Source organism: Ranitomeya variabilis, chromosome 3 (genome assembly GCF_051348905.1).
Source record: "Ranitomeya variabilis isolate aRanVar5 chromosome 3, aRanVar5.hap1, whole genome shotgun sequence".
NCBI classification, from domain to species: domain Eukaryota; kingdom Metazoa; phylum Chordata; class Amphibia; order Anura; family Dendrobatidae; genus Ranitomeya; species Ranitomeya variabilis.
The window spans coordinates 468,192,006-468,212,442 of record NC_135234.1 but is presented as its reverse complement, the minus strand read 5'-3'; positions in this window follow the sequence as shown (position 1 = coordinate 468,212,442).

Below are 20,437 nucleotides of genomic sequence, written 5' to 3'. Positions count from 1 at the left end.
ATGCGCCCGCCATTTTGGAACATGGCGGCGCCCATGATGGAGGCGGACGGGGACCGGGAGCCTCGGTAAGTATAAGGGGGGGGAGATCGGGGCACGAGGGGGGCGTCGGAGCACGGGGGGGTGACATAGGAGCAGGGGGGGAGCGGGCAGGAGGACGGGGGAGCGGACAGCAGGACAGGGGAGCCGGCAGGCGGACGGAGGGGACCGGACCCTATAACGGCGCACTGGGGGGGCGATCGGTGGGGTGGGGGGAGGTCACATTAGTGTTTCCAGCCATGGCCGATGATATTGCAGCATCGGCCATGGCTGGATTGTAATATTTCACCTGTTTTTTAGGTGAAATATTACAAATCGCTCTGATTGGCAGTTTCACTTTCAACAGCCAATCAGAGCGATCGTAGCCACGGGGGGGTGAAGCCACCCCCCCTGGGCTGAAGCACCACTCCCCCTCTCCCTGCAGATCGGGTAAAATAGGAGTTAACCCCTTCACCCGATCTGCAGGGACGCGATCATTCCATGACGCCACATAGGCGTCATGGGTCGGATTGGCACGGGTTTTCATGACGCCTACGTGGCGTCATGGGTCGGGAAGGGGTTAAGACATGAACTTATATACATGTTCGAGTAGGCGTATACATTCTATCCACCAATCAGCTGTTTATTACATATGAAATCATCCTATAATTTATCAGGTCTAATTCCTAATAAGGACATCTCTGAGAGGGTGACTATGACATAAGGGGTAACTCAGGTTTATCCATGTCAGGGGCTAAGGGTCTAAGTCTTATCTTTATTAGACCTAGCTCTCGTCAACAACTTTAATCAGAAGTCAGCAGGTATGACTTAGCAAAGCCTCAGACATGTCAAGACATATTCTGTCAGCCTAAGAATCCCATATGTGAATTATAGGCCACATTAAGGTGGTCCCTGATTTCCCTATCAGTCCCCCGTTTTGAGATTAGATATGATTCTACCTCTTACCCATAGGTGCTGTCACTGGCCTAGTGCCAATGTCGGACTTTCTTGTCAATTCTTCGGCCGAATCCCCCATAGGATGGGGAGATCATATCCTATTCTCAATCACAAATTTTCATATCTTCACTAGTGTCAAATTTTATGTGTGTGATTTAACTGATGGCATCTTTATTTGTCCATGGAGTGATTTACCAGGTCTATCAGTGCTTCCCTAGTATACTTTATGAGAGTAGCTGGGTTCAAAGTCATGCATCTTTTTAAAGTGACATTGGGAGGCATTAGGAGTGCACATTGTAGTCTGAGGTGTCTGGCTACAGCAATGTGCTTAGGTTGGACCTGGCTGAGTATGCTGTGTAGATCATGTGGAGTGTAGACAGTGACTTGATAGTCAAGCACAATCTCTGATGCCTTGTCTAGCAGAAGTGAGACTGCCGCTACTGCTCGAACACATGATGGGGCTCCTCTAGCAACAGGATCTAACCGGGCAGAGTAGTATGCAACAGGCCTGTTCTGCTGGCCATGTTTCTGAGCTAGGACCCCTGTAGCATGTCCCTGCATTTCTGTGCAGTACAAAAGAAAAAGTTTTGCATAATCTGGGGTGCCTAGGGCTGGAGCAGAGACAATTGCTAGTTTTAGTGAGTAGAAACTGTCTAAGGCTTCCTGACTGAGGAGAAAAGGCTGTGTGGGCAGACAATCATAGAGTGGCTGCATGAGAATGGATGCAGAGCGAATCCAAGGCCTACAATATGATGCCAAACCCAGAAAGGTGCGGAGATGTTGAACACCTGTGGGAGGCGTTAGCAGTTGGATTGCCTTTTTCCTGTCTTCAGTCAGGTGGCGTGCTCCCTGTGATATGCAATGTCCCAGAAATACAACCTTTAACTGACAAAACTGTAATTTTTCTCTCAAAGCTTTACACCCTTTGGAAGCAACGTGCAGAAGCAGTGAGATTGTAGCTTCACAGCATACATCTCTGTTTGGGGCACAAAGGAGAAGGTCATCCACATACTGAAGTAGAACTACCTCGGCATGTGGAATGATCCAATCCTGCAAAACAAGTTGCAAAGCAGCCGTATACAAGGTTGGAGAGTTGTGAGCCCCCTGCGGTAGCACCATCCAAGTATACTGCTGGCCCCTGAAAGTGAAAGCAAAAAGATATTGACAGTCCTGGTGTAAAGGCACAGAAAAGTAAGCATTTGCAAGGTCAATGCAGGTGAAACAAGCTGAAGTTGTCGGGATTTGTGACATGATGGTGTGTGGGTTCGGTACCACTGGTGTAAGCAATTCAGTGACTGCATTTATGGCTCTAAGGTCATGGACCATTCTGTAGGTGACCGGCTCCCCTTTCCTACCCTTTTTCTTTACTGGAAATAAGGGAGTGTTTGCTACAGACTTTGTAGGTTTTATGGCCCCAGAAGCAATTAGATCTGTGATATTCTTCCCTATTGCTTCTTCCTGAGCAGAACTTAGAGGGTACTGCCTAACTTGCGGAGGCTGCGCCCCTGGCTTCAAGTTAATCATTACCGGAGGAACAGGCATATGTCCGATATCAGTCTTGGACTTCGCCCACAGCACGTCTGGGACCTGTGCCAGTGACTCGCTCGTTTCAGGAGGGGAGAGGGAGTCTGTCACATGCAGGCACGCTAGCACTGTACACAGTGCGGATTCCGGGATCCCAGCTGTCAACTTAACAGTACCGTCAGGTTCGTACATGATGTGTGCTTGTATTGCCTGTAATACGTCAGAGCCTAGCAGATTGACAGGTGACTTGTCACTGATCAATAGTCTGGCGAGGCAAGTGTGGTCAACTAAACGGAGGGGCAGTGGTTTAGTCAGTTTGCATTCTTGGATCAATCCCTCAAAGCCTTGAGTGTAGAGGGTGTCATCTGATATGTCTGATGATGTGACATGTTCCTGGCGGATTACTGTTTTGGCTGCCCCCGTATCTACCAGGAATGGGATTTTTCTACCATCTGGGAGATGTACTGGGACTACCCCTTGTGGGCTTGTCTGTGTGCGTGCCCTGAGGGGGTAGATGGCTACGGGGTTGCCTGTTTCCTATTGTGGGTTCTGATCTGGGGCATCTGTCTTGGGCTGAGTCTCTTTCCTAGGTGCCCTACACTGACGGCGAATGTGCCCCCTCTTCCCACAGTTGTAGCACTTAATTTGTCGTTGGTCTGTTCTGGCAAAAGTTGTCCCGTCCCCTTGAACGTTATCGGAAGCATAATGTATCTGTACTGGCTTTGCCTTCTGATCCAATTCCACCCCTTTTGCCACCCGCACCAACTCCTCTATCTGGCATATTCTCCAGTCGGGCTTAGCTGCCTGGACCTTCTGCCTGAGCTGTGGCTTAAGCCCTGCCATGAATGCCCCATGGAAAAGTCTCCTACCTGCCTCCCCCATATTTTCATAGCCCAAATCTGCGTGTCTCAGTTTCAAGTTCCCCCAGAAGTGTTCCACTGTGTCATTTGGACCTTGTACTATGTCTAGCAAAGAGATTGTGGATTCCCCCACCCGTACCTGGCACCATGCATGTAGTCCCTGTAGAAAGTGTAATCCTGAGTCTACAGTCCTGACATACTGTGATCCCAAGCGTCTTTCTGAAGTGTATCCTCTCCCTGCCCTATTTATTGCATCCAGAACTGACTGCATTCTAGCGTCCCCAATTTTCCCTCTTAGGATGGACTCTAAATCTACCCAAGTACATGTGTAGGTATTGTTCAGTCCTACCATCCATCTGTAGAAGGCCATGGGTAAGTCATATGGGTCTGGTGCTTCCTTGACCAATGTCATGTGGTCTTTCGGGCCCCATGGTTTGTAATGGGAGGCAGTTGTCATCATGGGTGCAGTTGTGCGTATGGGGGTGGATGTTGCTGCAGCAGTACCAGCTGATTTCCCTATCAATTCCATGTCTTTAGTTAGATGGTGGAATTTTTGCATTATCTGCTGTGGATATTTTTAGGGTTTTAATACTGACCGCTTAGTAGTCTGTCCTATCCTTTCCTATTTAGCTAGCGTGGCCTCTTTTGCTAAATCCTGATTTCTGCCTGCGTGTGTCTTTCCTCTAATACAGTCAATATTTGTGGGGGGCTGCCTATCCTTTGGGGTTCTGCTCTGAGGCAAGATAGAATTCCCATTTCCATCTATAGGGGTATTTAGTCCTCCGGCTGTGTCGAGGTGTCTAGGATGTGTTAGGTACACCCCACGGCTACTTCTAGTTGCGGTGACAGTTTAGGGTTTGCGGTCAGTACAGGTTCCACCTACTCCTGAGAAAGTCTCATGCGGCTCCAAGGTCACCGGATCATAACAATCGCCACCCTCATCATGGGAGACTTTAGCATCCCCATTGGTTTTCCCTTCTCCCCATCTGCCACTCACTTTTTATCTCTAACCTCCTCCTTCGTCCTTTTACAGCTTACCAACTCTCCTACACATGAAGACGAAAATACGCTGGACCTGATCTTCATCTGGCTCTGCTCAGTGTATGATTTTACCAACTCCCCTTCCCCGCTCTCTGACCACAATCTTCTTTCATTCTCTGTCAAGAACTGTCACCCCATGCAGGACTCCCCCACTTTTCACATTTTTAGAAATATACATGCCATTAACATGCAGAAACTTATAAAGACTTTGCAGTCATCATTGGCCCCAATCTCCTCCCTCTCATGTCCTGACTCTGCACTGAAACATTATAATAAAACACTGCAATGTGCCCTGGATGAAGCTGCACCTCCTTCACATAGAAAACCTCAGCATAGATGGTGACAACCCTGGCACATGATGCAAACATGTTTCCTACAGCAGTGCTCCAGGTGTGCCAAACGTCTGTTGAGAAAATCAAATCTGGCAGAAGATTTCACCTATTATTCTTAAAACATACACCTCTTCAAACAAACATACTCTTCACCTCACTATCTAACAATACTAAATGTTTCTTTGACACTTTTCATTCCTTCCTTAATCCAAGAGTGCAGGCCCGAACCATGGATCTCAGTGCTGACGATCTGGCCAATTATTTCAAAGAAAAAATGTACCATATCAAACAGGATAGTTTCTCCTAATCCCTAATCCTAATACCATGCACTGTCTTCCCTCCCCCACTGCATCTAGCTCACTCTATGTCTTTGAAGCAGTCATGGAAGAAGAAATGATGAGGCTCCTTGCATCTTATCGCCCTACTACTTGCACCAGTGATTCTATTCCCTCAAATCTCCTCCAGTCCATTTCCCCAGGTTTAACCACTCACCTAACAAAAATTTTCAACCTCTCTGTCATTTTTGGTATCTTTCCTTATTTATTTAAAAGCGCCAGCATACATCCATTACTTAAAAAAACATCCCTCAACCAAAACTGTGCTGCTAACTGTAGACCTGTCTCTAATCTTCCCTTCATTTCTAAACTCCTGGAATGCTTGGTCTATTCCAGTCTAATCCGCTATCTCTCAGATCACTCTCTTCTCAACTCTCTACAATCCCATTTCCGCTCTTTACACTCTACTAAAACTGCCCTCAGTAAAGTCTCAAATGATCTACTAACAGCGAAATGTAATGGTCGACTACTCCATGCTGAGTCTCCTGGATCTCTCTGCAGCATTCAGCACTTTAGATGATCAGCCCCTCCTCACTATGCTCCACTCTATTGGTCTCAAGGACACCGTTCTCTCCTGGTTCTCCTCCTTCCTCTCTGACTGCTCCTTCACTGTATCTTTTACTGGCTCCTCCTCCTCTCCTTTTCTCCTTACTGTTGGGCAGTGTTCCCCAAGTCCGGTCCTCAAGAGCCACCAACAGGTCATGTTTTCAGGATTTCCTTAGTATTGCACAGGTGATAATTGCATCACCTGGACAAGCAAGCATTCAATGCAAAGCAATCTTCAAAATATGACCTGTTGGTGGCTCTTGAGGACCGAAGTTGGGGAACACTGCTGTAGGGGTTCCTCAAGTATCAGTCCTACACATCCTCCTCTGATCCTTGTATACTGCCCCAATTGTGCAAACAATCAGTAGATTATACACCTCTAATAGTGACAACACGCCTGCATTATTACAAAACACCAGTGATTGCCTTGCCACTGTCTCTAACATCATGTCCTCCCTCTATCTGAAACTGAACCTGTCAAAAACTGAACTTCTTGTATTTCCTCCCTAGAATAACCTACCTATGCCCGACATTGACATTTCCGTGTTTGGCTCTGTTTTGCCCATATGAAATTTTCTTCAAAACTAGGACCCTCATATCATCTGTTCTCACACCATGTATGCATTTAATAGTCCTCTGTGTCTGTACTTTTAAACATACTGTTTGGTTACTGGTTCATGCAGCATTACGTGATCATCACCCTATTTATTACATTGATGGCTGGACCGTACAATGAAAGCAATTGTTACCATCCACCTTTCATGTCTTCCCTATTCCTCATAGATTGTAAGCTTGCAAGCAGGGCCCTCACTCCTCCTGGTATCTGTTGATTTATGTGATTATTGCTATTCTGTATTGTCTTTTATTGTCTGTACAAGTCCCCTCTAAAATGTAAAGTGCTACTGGAATATGTTGCCACTATATAAATAAAATTATTATTACTAGGGCATAAAACTTTTAAAACAACGGAGATACTGTAAGTTATGAAATCGATATTGTCAAAACTATTCTTTAAGTTATGTTCACACTTTGCATTTTTGCTGTGTTTTTTGCAAATTGAAAGCTGCTTTTCACAGTACCTGCAAAAGTTATTAGATTTTAGAAATCTGAATTTTGTCTGATCCGTTTATCTCTACTATCTCATTGACGACTTTTAAAGTTGTATTTTTAAAGAGAGCATTGCAGAAAAATTTAACAAAAGATATATAGCAATTATAAATTGTGCATTTTACCTTCAAACTAATATATATTTAATATGTTGATTTGGAGTGCAAAATTAAAAGAGCTCCTATTTACCGAGAGGGCATTTGCAGAAAAAGTAACTAATTCAATTGTCAAGCAACTTAGAATATAGACAAGATTTAAAATAAAAAAAGCTGAAATAGTATGATAGAAAAAATAGTGAATAGTTCAGCCTAACATAATGTTTTACCTTACATACTTGTGTGCTGCTGTTATAAACCATATACAATTACTATATCCTACAAGTCAATGTTTTCTTGCCACTTTTTCTTTGCTGATTCCCAACTTCCTTCTTTCCTTCCTGCTTAGGAAATATTAGATTTCAAAAGGAACTGCTGGATAGTCTAAGTTGTTTGGAGCAGCCTCAATCATAAGCAGTGGAAATGCCTGCTGGGTTGCTACAGTCCTTGTAGTACTAGTTCAAAGTTGAATCCCTGGGTATTCTACATCAGTTTGTGTTTACTTTTCAACATCTGATAAGCTCCACAGTGTGGTTGACTGATATGTTATTTTAAGAGCAGGACACAAGGATACTCTGTGTTTTGACACAGTCAAAGGTATATATTGTATTCATCATTATAGTTTTATGGTATCATCATAACTTTTAAATGATGTTTTGAAAGGCATGCCCTGCAACAGTTTCATCCAAATGTAATAATATTTTAGCCGTACTTACTTTATTTTAAATATTTAAAGTTATTCCCACTACAGAACACATGTAATTACAGGCAAATAAAAGCTGTTCATGTACAATCATGTAAAGGAGTTTGTTGGAATAGCCTATCTTGAAGATATAGCAAATAAAGTTCACCTATCACTGCCCTATCAGAATCCTTTTTTCTTAAAGGAACCTGTCAGCTTACACATGCTGCCCTAACCGTGGGCAGCATGTATCAGTCACTGGCTGTACGATCGCAACCATGTATGTTTGTCTCTGTATAACCGCTTTGTTTCAGAGAAAAAATACTTTTAACCCCTTCACCCCAAAGCCTGTTTTCACCTAAGTGACACGGCCAATTTTTACAATTCTGACCACTGTCACTTTATGAGGTCATAACTCTGAAACGCTTCAACGTATCCTGGTGATTCTGAGAATGTTTTCTCGTGACATATTGTACTTTATGATAGTGGTAAAACATCTTCGATATGACTTGCATTTATTTGTGAAAAAAACAGAACTTTGTCGAAAATTATGAAAATTTAGCAATTTTCAAATTTTTCGTTTTTATGCCCTTAAATTAGAGAGTTATATCACATAATATAGTTAATAAACAACATTTCCCACATGTCTCCTTTACATCAGCACAATTTTGGAAACATAATTTTTTTTTGTTAGGGAGTTATAAGGGTTAAAAGTTGACCAGCGATTTCTAATTTTTGCAACAAAATTTGCAAAACCATTTTTTTTACGGACCACCTCACACTTGAAGTGACTTTGAGGGGTCTATATGACAGAAAATGCCCAAAAGTGACACCATTCTAAAAACTGCACCCCTCAAGGTACTCAAAACCACATTCAAAAAGTTTATTAACCCTTCAGGTGCTTCACAGGAATTTTTGGAATGTTTAAAAAAAATTGAACATTTAACTTTTTTTTCACAAAATTTTTACTTCAGATCCAATTTGTTTTATTTTACCAAGGGTAACAGGAGAAATTGGACCAAAAAAGTCGTTGTACAATTTGTCCTGAGTATGCCGATACCCCACATGTTGGGGTAAACCATTGATTGGGCACATGGCAGAGCTCGGAAGGGAAGGAGCGCCATTTGACTTTTCAATGCAAAATTGGCGAAAATTGAGATCGGAACCCATGTCGTGTTTGGAGAGCCCCTGACGTGCCTAAACAGTGGAAACCCCCACAAGTGACACCATTTTGGAAAGTAGACCCTCTAAGGAACTAATCTAGATGTGTGGTGAGCACTTTGAACCTCCAAGTGCTTCACAGAAGTTTATAATGTAGAGCCGTAAAAAAAAATGAATATTAATTTTCACAAAAAATGATCTTTTTGCCCCAAATATTTTATTTTCCCAAGGGTAGCAGGATAAATTGGACCCCAAAAGTTGTTGTGCAATTTGTCCTGAGTACGCTGATACTTCATATATGGGGATAAACCACTGTTTGAGCACATGGCAGAGCTCGGAAGGGAAGGAGCGCCATTTGACTTTTCAATGCAAAATTGGCTGTAATTGAGATCGGAACCCATGTCGTGTTTGGAGAGCCCCTGACGTTCCTAAACAGTGGAAACCCCCACAAGTGACACCCTTTTGGAAAGTAGACCCTCTAAGGAACTAATCTAGATGTGTGGTGAGCACTTTGAACCTCCAAGTGCTTCACAGAAGTTTATAATGTAGAGCCGTAAAAAAAAATGAATATTAATTTTCACAAAAAATTATCTTTTTGCCCCAAATATTTTATTTTCCCAAGGGTAGCAGGATAAATTGGACCCCAAAAGTTGTTGAGCAATTTGTCCTGAGTACGCTGATACTTCATATATGGGGATAAACCACTGTTTGGGCGCATGGCAGAGCTCGGAAGGGAAGGAGCGCCATTTGACTTTTCAATGCAAAATTGGCTGGAATTGAGATCGGAACCCATGTCGTGTTTGGAGAGCCCCTGACGTGCCCAAACAGTGGAAACCCCCACAATTGACACCATTTTGGAAAGAAGACGCCCTAAGGAACTTATCTAGATGTGTGGTGAGCACTTTTAACCCCCAATTGTTTCACTAAAGTTTAGAATGTAGCGCTGTGAAAATTAAAAAATCATTTTTTCTTTCCACAAAATTATGTTTTAGCCCGCAATTTTTTTTTTCCCAAGGGTAACAGGAGAAATTGGACCACAAAAGTTATTGTCCAATTTGTCCTGAGTACGCTGATACCCCATACATTGGGGGGAACCACTGTTTGGGCGCACGGCAGAGCTCGGAAGGGAAGGAGCGCCGTTTGAAATGCAGACTTAGATGGATTGGTCTGCAGGTGTCATGTTGCATTTGCAGAGCCCCTGATGTACCTAAACAGTAGAAACCCCCCACAAGTGACCCCATATTGGAAACTAGACCCCAAACGGAACTTATCTAGATGTGTTGTGAGAACTTTGAACCAACAAGTGTTTCACTACAGTTTATCACGCAGAGCCGTGAAAATAAAAAATATATTTTTTTCCACGAAAATTATATTTTAGCCCCCACGTTTTTATTTTCCCAAGGGTAACAGGAGAAATTGGACAACAAAATTTGTTGTCCAATTTGTCCTGAGTACGCTGATACCCCATATATGGGGGGGAACCACTGTTTGTGCGCACGGCAGAGGTCGGAAGGGAAGGAGCGCCGTTTGAAATGCAGACTTAGATGGATTGGTCTGCAGGTGTCATGTTGCATTTGCAGAGCCCCTGATGTACCTAAACAGTAGAAACCCCCCACAAGTGACCCCATATTGGAAACTAGACCCCCCACGGAACTTATCTAGATGTGTTGTGAGAACTTTGAACCCCCAAGTGTTTCACTACAGTTTATAACGCAGAGCCGCGAAAATAAAAAATATATTTTTTTCCACGAAAATTATATTTTAGCCCCCACGTTTTTATTTTCCCAAGGGTAAGGCTGGTTTCACACTTGCGTTTTTATCTGCATGCGTTTTTTAAAAAAAACGCATGTGTGAAAAAACGCATGTAAACGCGGTAAAACGCATGCGTTTTTTAGATGCATGCATTTTTATAGAAAAACACAGGAAAACAAGAAAAAAACAAAAAACCCTAACCCTACCCCTAACCCTACCCCTACCCCTAACCCTACCCCTACCCCTAACCCTAACCCTAACCTGAAATACGTGGCACTGAAATACCTTTATATACGTATATACGTATATACGTATATAAGTGCCACGATATTTCAGTGGCCACGTATTTAAGTGCCACGTATATAAGTGCCATGTATATAAGTGCCACGTATATAAGTGCCATGTATATAAGTGCCACGTATATAAGTGCCACGTATTTCACGTAAATGTCACGATATTTCAGTGGCCACGTATTTAAGTGCCACGTATTTAAGTGCCACATATTTCACGTAAATGCCACGATATTTCAGTGCCACGTATTTCACTGAAATATCGTGGCACTTAAAGACGTGGCACTGAAAGACGTGGCACTGAAAGAACGTGGCACTGAAATACGTGGCACTGAAATATCGTGGCACTGAAATATCGTGGCACTGAAATACGTGGCACTGAAATACGTGGCACTGAAATACGTGGCACTATGACTGTCAGAAAATGTTCATTAAACGGTTACAGCACGTTACATGTAACTTTTTTTGTGCCGACGGTCCACCATTTCCGACCGCGCATGCGTGGCTGGAACTCCGCCCCCACCTCCCCGCACCTCACAATGGGGCAGCGGATGCGTGGAAAAACAGCATCCGCTGCCCCCGTTGTGCGGCGCTTGCACAGTATGCATCGGTATGTCGGGCCGACGCAGCGCGACGGCCCCGTACCGACGCTAGTGTGAAAGTAGCCTAACGGGAAAATGGAAATAAATATACTTTTTTACATTTTATTATTTTTCCCTAACTAAGTGGGTGATGAAGGGGGATTTTATTTACTTTTATAGCGTTTTTTGGGCGGATTTTTATGATTGGCAGCTGTCACACACTAAAAGACGCTTTTTATTGCAAAAAATAGTTTTTGCGTTACCACATTTTGAGAGCTATAATTTTTCCATATTTTGGTCCACAGAGTCATGTGAGATCTTGTTTTTTGCGGGACGAGTTGACATTTTTATTGGTACCATTTTCGGGTACATGACATTTTTTGATCGCTTTTTATTCCGATTTTTGGGAGGCGGAATGAACAAATACCAGCAATTCCTGAAATTCTTTTGTGGGGGGCGTTTATACCGTTCCGCGTTTGGTAAAAAGGATAAAGCAGTTTTATTCGTCGGGTCAGTACGATTACAGCGATACCTCACTTATGTAATTTTTTTATGTTTTGGCGCTTTTACACAATAAAAACTATTTTATATAAAAAAATAATTGTTTTTGCATTACTTTATTCTGAGAGCTATAACTTTTTTATTTTTCTGCTGATGATGCTGTGTAGTGGCTTTTTTTTTGCGGGACTAGATGACGTTTTCAGCGGTACCATGGTTATTTATATCCGTCTTTTTGATCGCGTGTTATTCCACTTTTTGTTTGGCGGTATGAGAATAAAGCGTTGTTTTTTGCCTCGTTTTTTTTTTTTTTTTTACGGTGTTCACTGAAGGGGTTAACTAGTGATATAGTTTTATAGGAGGGGGTCAATACGGACGCGGCGATACTAAATATGTGTACTTTTATTGTGTGATTTTTTTTTTTATTTAGATAAAGAAATGTATTTATGGGAATATTTTTTTATTTTTTTCTTTATTTAGGAATTTTTTTTACTTTTTTACTTTGTCCCAGGGGGGGACATCACAGATCGGTGATCTGACAGTGTGCACAGCACTCTGTCAGATCACCGATGTGACAGGCACATTGCAGAGGCTTGACGGCGCCTGCTATGAGGAATTCTCAGCAGACGCCGGCAAGCAGGGTCATCTCATGACTAGTGTTGAGCGATACTTTCCGATATCGGAAAGTATCGGTATCGGAAAGTATCGGCCGATACCGTCAAAATATCGGATCCAATCCGATACCGATACCCGATCCCAATGCAAGTCAATGGGACGAAAATATCGGAATTAAAATAAACCCTTTATACACTTGTAGGTTCATTCTACATGAAGGAAAACAACTAAGAATAATGAAGGATGTATTGGGGGACGTGGCGGAGACATTAAAGGCACAGAGGTTTAGCCCAATGTAATAGAATAGCAGGATTTTTTTTTTTTTGGATGACGTTCGGCGTTAGAAAGAATTTGACTATGTTAATTTTTTTTTTTTTTTTATGCCACATATTGATGTTTCACTACTTCAACGCCCTTCACCTTCTTTTTTTCTTCTCCCACGCTTTCTTCTTCATTATCCTCATCATCAGCTTCTTTGACATCAACTTCTTCACCTTATTCATCTTCTTCTTCATCTTCTACCTATTATTTTTTGGGTTACATTGTTCATATTCTTTTTATTTTACTATTATCTTCATCATATTCTACTTCTTCATCATATTCTTATTTGTGACAGGCATTCCTGTAGTTGTTATCTATAAAAGTTTGAAGATTACACCTTCCGTTCTGCCTGTCACAAAACAGTTACATTTGTCCGCGTTCAGTTTGGCCTGCAGCATCAGGCTTTATCCAGGGGCACCACGAGGAGGAACGGACTCACCCCCATACACTGCTTAGTCTTCTTCTGCTTATAATTTAGATAATATTTTTTGCTCTGATATTTAGTGTTATGCTTAATGTTCTTCTGCTCTTTGTTCTGCAGCCTCTTGTTCTTCTGCTTCTCGGTCTTCCAGGTCGTCGTCGTCTCCAGGGTCATCGTCTCCAGGGTCGTCGTCTCCCGGGTCGTCGTCATCGGGGTGGTCTTCAGGGTCGTCGTCTCCGGGGTCGTCGTCATCACGGTGGTCTTCAGGGTCATCGTCTCCAGGGTCGTCGTCATCACGGTGGTTGTCGTCTCTGGTGTCGTCGTCATCTTAGGGGTGTTCTTCCGGGTCATCGTGTTTAGTCTCTTGAACTTGGAAATGTAGCAGAAGGTACAAGAAGGCTGAGAAAATGCCGAGAACCAGCTGATGGAACTGGAACTCGGATGGCTACCCAAAGGTCCAAGAGCCAATGGAACTACCGAGGACCAGCTGACGTTACTGGAACCCGGTTACTAAGCAGGAGGTACCCGTGCCTGAAAGCACTACCAAGGACCACCTGACGTTGGTGGAACTCGGATACCCAGAGGGAGGCACCTAAGCCAAAGGCTCTGCCCGGAACCAGCTGACGGTACTGGAACCAGGATGGGGAGCAGAAGGTACAAGAGCAAAAGACAGTGCCGAGAACCAGCTGACGGTGCTGGAACCCGGATGGGTAGCCGAAGGTCCAAGAGCCAATGGAACTACCGAGGACCAGCTGACGTTACTGGAACCCGGTTACTAAGCAGGAGGTACCCGTGCCTGAAAGCACTACCAAGGAACACCTGACGTTGGTGGAACTCGGATACCCAGAGGGAGGCACCTAAGCCAAAGGCTCTGCCCGGAACCAGCTGACGGTACTGGAACCAGGATGGGGAGCAGAAGGTACAAGAGCAAGTGTCTGCGTGGCTTTTGCAGGACACGATGCCGGCTGCACAGCAGGGGAACAGCTGGCGGTGCTGAACCCCACTGACACATTGGCGAGGTGTTTTTCTCTGTGCAGCTAGCAGTACCGGGCCCCAACTGGCGGTGTTGGAGCCCGGGGTCAGCAGGAGGAGGAGAGGGAGCAGAGTGTAGGCCGAAGCCTGCACTGGCGGCAGCTTTGGGTCTGTTGTGCCTGCGTGGCTGTTGCAGGACACGTTGCCGGCTGCACAGCAGGGGAACAGCTGGCGGTGCTGAACCCCACTGACACATTGGCGAGGTGTTTTTCTCTGTGCAGCTAGCAGTACCGGGCCCCAACTGGCGGTGTTGGAGCCCGGGCTCTGCAGGGGGAGCAGAGTGTAGGCCGAAGCCTAATCGAACCAATTTCAAAGGTAACCTTTAACCCCCCCTCAGGGGTTACAAAGTAGAAGAGCCACAGCTTATGCAGCAGTAGTGGTGCACAAGTCAAAGGTTGCTCTTTTAATTTGGCCCCTTGCACACGCTGAATGGAACACGTATAACATTTAGCCCTTTATACAGTCAAACTGTGTTGGAGGCGCGAGTTCCCTTTGTAATGAGACGCAGCACAGATGTCAAGAATCCCACCTTGGTGCTGGGTGCAGCCTCCTGAGCGCTGTTATTTGCTGTACAGGAGTCTGCGCTGTCGTGTTATCCCCTGGCCTAGCGCTGTTAGCGCTGCCCATCTTCTGACCTCATTTAATGTTGGCTGGTGCGGTTCGCGATGCCCATGAATCACAGCCCCGCAGTGTATTGACATAGTTAAAACACTGCGGGGCTGGGATTCATGGCCTGGCGCAGTACATATGTTCGCCTCTCGCTTGGGTTCTTACACCTGCTTCAGACTATGTGGCGTCAGCTGATCCCTTATCGCATGCCACGGCCATGAAGCCGCACAGTCTGAAGAAGGCGGAAGGAGATGAGGGACAGGCGAACTGATGCACTGCTCATGCCCATCAAACACACCCTCGCAGTCCCAAGAAATAAGACACCGAGGGGCGTTGTGTGGGTCAGGGCGGCCGCAGAGGCGCAGGCAGCCAAACAATGATGCCAGAAGACGGGCAGCGCTACCAAGGGGGTTGCAGCGTGTCATTACAAAGGAAAGTCACACCACCGGGACGGTTAAATGGTCACACAGAGGACACATTTTAGACGTGTTTTCCGTTCCACATGTGCGAGGAGAATACGTTTATGAGCCACCTTGCACACATGCAGCATTACCGCTGTACAAGGTGGCCTTAAAAACGTACAAACGCCTGGGGGAGGGGGGACAGGTTCCCTTCAATTTCAGTTCTGGTGTCTGCGTGGCTTTTGCAGGACACGATGCCGGCTGCACAGCAGGGGAACAGCTGGCGGTGCTGAACCCCACTGACACATTGGCGAGGTGTTTTTCTCTGTGCAGCTAGCAGTACCGGGCCCCAACTGGCGGTGTTGGAGCCCGGGGTCAGCAGGAGGAGGAGAGGGAGCAGAGTGTAGGCCGAAGCCTGCACTGGCGGCAGCTTTGGGTCTGTTGTGCCTGCGTGGCTGTTGCAGGACACGTTGCCGGCTGCACAGCAGGGGAACAGCTGGCGGTGCTGAACCCCACTGACACATTGGCGAGGTGTTTTTCTCTGTGCAGCTAGCACATCTGGGCCCCAACTGGCGGTGTTAGAGCCCAGGGTCAGCAGGAGGAGCAGGGGGAGCGGAGTGTAGGCCGAAGCCTGCACTGGAGCAAGTTGAAAGGAAACCTTTAACCCCCCCCCAGGCGTTTGTAGCTGGAAGAGCCATCGTGTACAGCACTAATGCTGGAAAAGGTAAACTTAGCTCTTTTAATTATGGTCCTTGCAGATGCTGAACCTAACACTTATGAAATGTGTCCCCTCACAGCGTTCAACCGTCCGGTAGGTGGAACTTTCCTTTGTCATGTGACGCAGCACAGCCGTCATTTTTACCCCCTTGTCGCCGTGCGCCACCTCCTCAGCGTTGTTTGAATCTGTCCCGGAGCCTGCGCTGTTAGGTTACCCCTTGACCATGCACACATTTTGCGCTGCCCGTCTTCTGACATCATTTGCTGTCAGGCTGGCTGCGCCTGTGCGGGTGCGCTGTCCGAGATTCAGCCTCGCGGTGTCGTCTAATGTAATCCCACCGCGGGCCTGGGATCCGTGTCCATGCGCAGTGCATATCCTCGCCTCTCACTCCCCTCCCTATGGCTTCTTAAGACTGTGCGGTGTCACGGCCGTGGCATGCTATTAGGGATCAGCTGACACCGAACAGTCTTTAGAAGCCGTAGGGAGGGGAGTGAGAGGCGAGGATATGCACTGCGCATGGACACGGATCCCAGGCCCGCGGTGGGATTACATTAGACGACACCGCGAGGCTGAATCTCGGACAGCGCACCCGCACAGGCGCAGCCAGCCTGACAGCAAATGATGTCAGAAGACGGGCAGCGCAAAATGTGTGCATGGCCAAGGGGTAACCTAACAGCGCAGGCTCCGGGACAGATTCAAACAACGCTGAGGAGGCGGCGCACGGCGACAAGGGGGTAAAAATGACGGCTGTGCTGCGTCACATGACAAAGGAAAGTTCCACCTACCGGACGGTTGAACGCTGTGAGGGGACACATTTCATAAGTGTTAGGTTCAGCATCTGCAAGGAGCACCACGAAAAGAGGCACTTTTTCCCTTTGCATCATTACTGCTGCACAAGGTGGCTCCTTCAGTAACAAACGCCTGGGGGGGGGGGACAGATTCCCTTAAATTTAACTTGTTGTGCCTGCGTGGCGGTCGCAGTACACGTTGCCGTATACACAGCAGGGGAACAGCTGGCGGTGCTGAACCCCACTAACACATTGGCGAGGTGTTTGGCTCTGTGCGTACAGCACTTCTGGACGGCAACTGGCGGTGTTGGAGCCCAGGGACAGGTGGAGGAGGTTGGAGGAGGTAGGAGGGATTGCCACACACACAGCAGGGGAACAGCTGACGTTACTGAACCCCAATAACAGAGGAGGGACTGTTGACTGTGCGTACAGCACTTCTGGACGGCAACTGGCGGTGTTGGAGCCCAGGGACAGGTGGAGGAGGAGGAGGTTGGAGGAGGTAGGAGGGATTGCCACACACACAGCAGGGGAACAGCTGACAATACTGAACCCCAATAACAGAGGAGGGACTGTTGACTGTGCGTACAGCACTTCTGGACGGCAACTGGCGGTGTTGGAGCCCAGGGGCAGGTGGAGGAGGAGGAGGTTGGAGGAGGTAGGAGGGATTGCCACACACACAGCAGGGGAACAGCTGACGTTACTGAACCCCAATAACAGAGGAGGGACTGTTGACTGTGCGTACAGCACTTCTGGACGGCAACTGGCGGTGTTGGAGCCCAGGGGCAGGTGGAGGAGGAGGAGGTTGGAGGAGGTAGGAGGGATTGCCACACACACAGCAGGGGAACAGCTGACGTTACTGAACCCCAATAACAGAGGAGGGACTGTTGACTGTGCGTACAGCACTTCTGGATGGCAACTGGCGGTGTTGGAGCCCAGGGGCAGGTGGAGGAGGAGGAGGTTGGAGGAGGTAGGAGGGATTGCCACACACACAGCAGGGGAACAGCTGACGTTACTGAACCCCAATAACAGAGGAGGGACTGTTGACTGTGCGTACAGCACTTCTGGACGGCAACTGGCGGTGTTGGAGCCCAGGGACAGGTGGAGGAGGAGGAGGTTGGAGGAGGTAGGAGGGATTGCCACACACACAACAGGGGAACAGCTGACGTTACTGAACCCCAATAACAGAGGAGGGACTGTTGACTGTGCGTACAGCACTTCTGGACGGCAACTGGCGGTGTTGGAGCCCAGGGACAGGTGGAGGAGGAGGAGGTTGGAGGAGGTAGGAGGGATTGCCACACACACAGCAGGGGAACAGCTGACGTTACTGAACCCCAATAACAGAGGAGGGACTGTTGACTGTGCGTACAGCACTTCTGGACGGCAACTGGCGGTGTTGGAGCCCAGGGGCAGGTGGAGGAGGAGGAGGTTGGAGGAGGTAGGAGGGATTGCCACACACACAGCAGGGGAACAGCTGACGTTACTGAACCCCAATAACAGAGGAGGGACTGTTGACTGTGCGTACAGCACTTCTGGACGGCAACTGGCGGTGTTGGAGCCCAGGGGCAGGTGGAGGAGGAGGAGGTTGGAGGAGGTAGGAGGGATTGCCACACACACAGCAGGGGAACAGCTGACGTTACTGAACCCCAATAACAGAGGAGGGACTGTTGAATGTGCGTACAGCACTTCTGGACGGCAACTGGCGGTGTTGGAGCCCAGGGGCAGGTGGAGGAGGAGGAGGTTGGAGGAGGTAGGAGGGATTGCCACACACACAGCAGGGGAACAGCTGACGTTACTGAACCCCAATAACAGAGGAGGGACTGTTGACTGTGCGTACAGCACTTCTGGACGGCAACTGGCGGTGTTGGAGCCCAGGGGCAGGTGGAGGAGGAGGAGGTTGGAGGAGGTAGGAGGGATTGCCACACACACAGCAGGGGAACAGCTGACGTTACTGAACCCCAATAACAGAGGAGGGACTGTTGACTGTGCGTACAGCACTTCTGGACGGCAACTGGCGGTGTTGGAGCCCAGGGGCAGGTGGAGGAGGAGGAGGTTGGAGGAGGTAGGAGGGATTGCCACACACACAGCAGGGGAACAGCTGACGTTACTGAACCCCAATAACAGAGGAGGGACTGTTGACTGTGCGTACAGCACTTCTGGACGGCAACTGGCGGTGTTGGAGCCCAGGGGCAGGTGGAGGAGGAGGAGGTTGGAGGAGGTAGGAGGGATTGCCACACACACAGCAGGGGAACAGCTGACGTTACTGAACCCCAATAACAGAGGAGGGACTGTTGACTGTGCGTACAGCACTTCTGGACGGCAACTGGCGGTGTTGGAGCCCAGGGGCAGGTGGAGGAGGAGGAGGTTGGAGGAGGTAGGAGGGATTGCCACACACACAGCAGGGGAACAGCTGACGTTACTGAACCCCAATAACAGAGGAGGGACTGTTGACTGTGCGTACAGCACTTCTGGACGGCAACTGGCGGTGTTGGAGCCCAGGGACAGGTGGAAAAGCAGAGGAACACAATGTAGGCCGAAGCCTGAGAAAGTCGAAAGGGAACCTTTAACCCCCCCCCAAGGCGTTTGTAGCTGAAAGAGCCAGCTTGTGCAGCACAAAAGATGCAAAAGGAAAAGGTGGCTCTTTTCATCATGCTCCTTGCAAACACAGAACTAAACACTTATAAAATGTGTCCCCTGCAACTGTAAAACCGTCCCGGAGGTGGGACTTTCCTTCGTAATGTGACGCAGCACAGCCGTCATTCCTACCCCCCCGGCGCCGCGCACCGGCTCCTCAGCGTTGTTTTATTCCGTCCCGGAGCCTGCGCTGTTATGTTATCCCGTGGCCAGGCACACTTAGCGCTGCCCGTCTTCTGGCATCATTTGGTGTCAGGATGGCTGCGCCTGTGCGGCCGCGCTGGCAGAGAGCCCGCCTCGCAGTGTCTTCTGATTTAATCCCACTGGGGGCCTGGGATCCATGGACATGCGCAGTGCATATCCTCGCCTCTCACTCCCCTCCCTACGGCTTCTTAAGACTGTGCGGTGTCACGGCCGTGGCATGCTATTAGGGACCAGCTGACACCGAACAGTCTGAAGAAGCCATAGGGAAATGAGTGAGAGGTGGAGGTTCAGATATGCACTGCGCATGTCCATGGATCCCAGGCCCCCAGTGGGATTAAATCAGAAGACACTGCGAGGCGGGCTCTCTGCCAGCACGGCCGCACAGGCGCAGCCATCCTGACACCAAATGATGCCAGAAGACGGGCAGCGCTAAGTGTGCCTGGCCACGGGATAACATAACAGCGCAGGCTCCGGGACGGAATAAAACAACGCTGAGGAGCCGGTGCGCGGCGCCGGGGGGGTAGGAATGACGGCTGTGCTGCGTCACATTACGAAGGAAAGTCCCACCTCCGGGACGGTTTTACGGTATCAGTGGACACATTTTATAAGTGTTAAGTTCTGCGTGTGCAAGGAGCTAAACAAAAATAGCTACCTTTTCCTTGTGCAGCATTACTGCTGCACAAGGTGGCTCTTTCAGTAACAAACGCCTTGGGGGGGGGGACAGATTCCCTTACATTTCAGTTGTTGTGTCAGCGTGGCGGTCGCATGACACATTGCCGGCTACACAGCTGGGGATCAGCTGACGTTACTGAAACCCAATAACACTGGGTCGTATGTTTTGACTGTGCAGACGGCACTTCTGAGCCTCAACTGGCGGTGTTGGAGCACAGGAATTTAAGTTCAGGTGGTAGAAAGATGAAC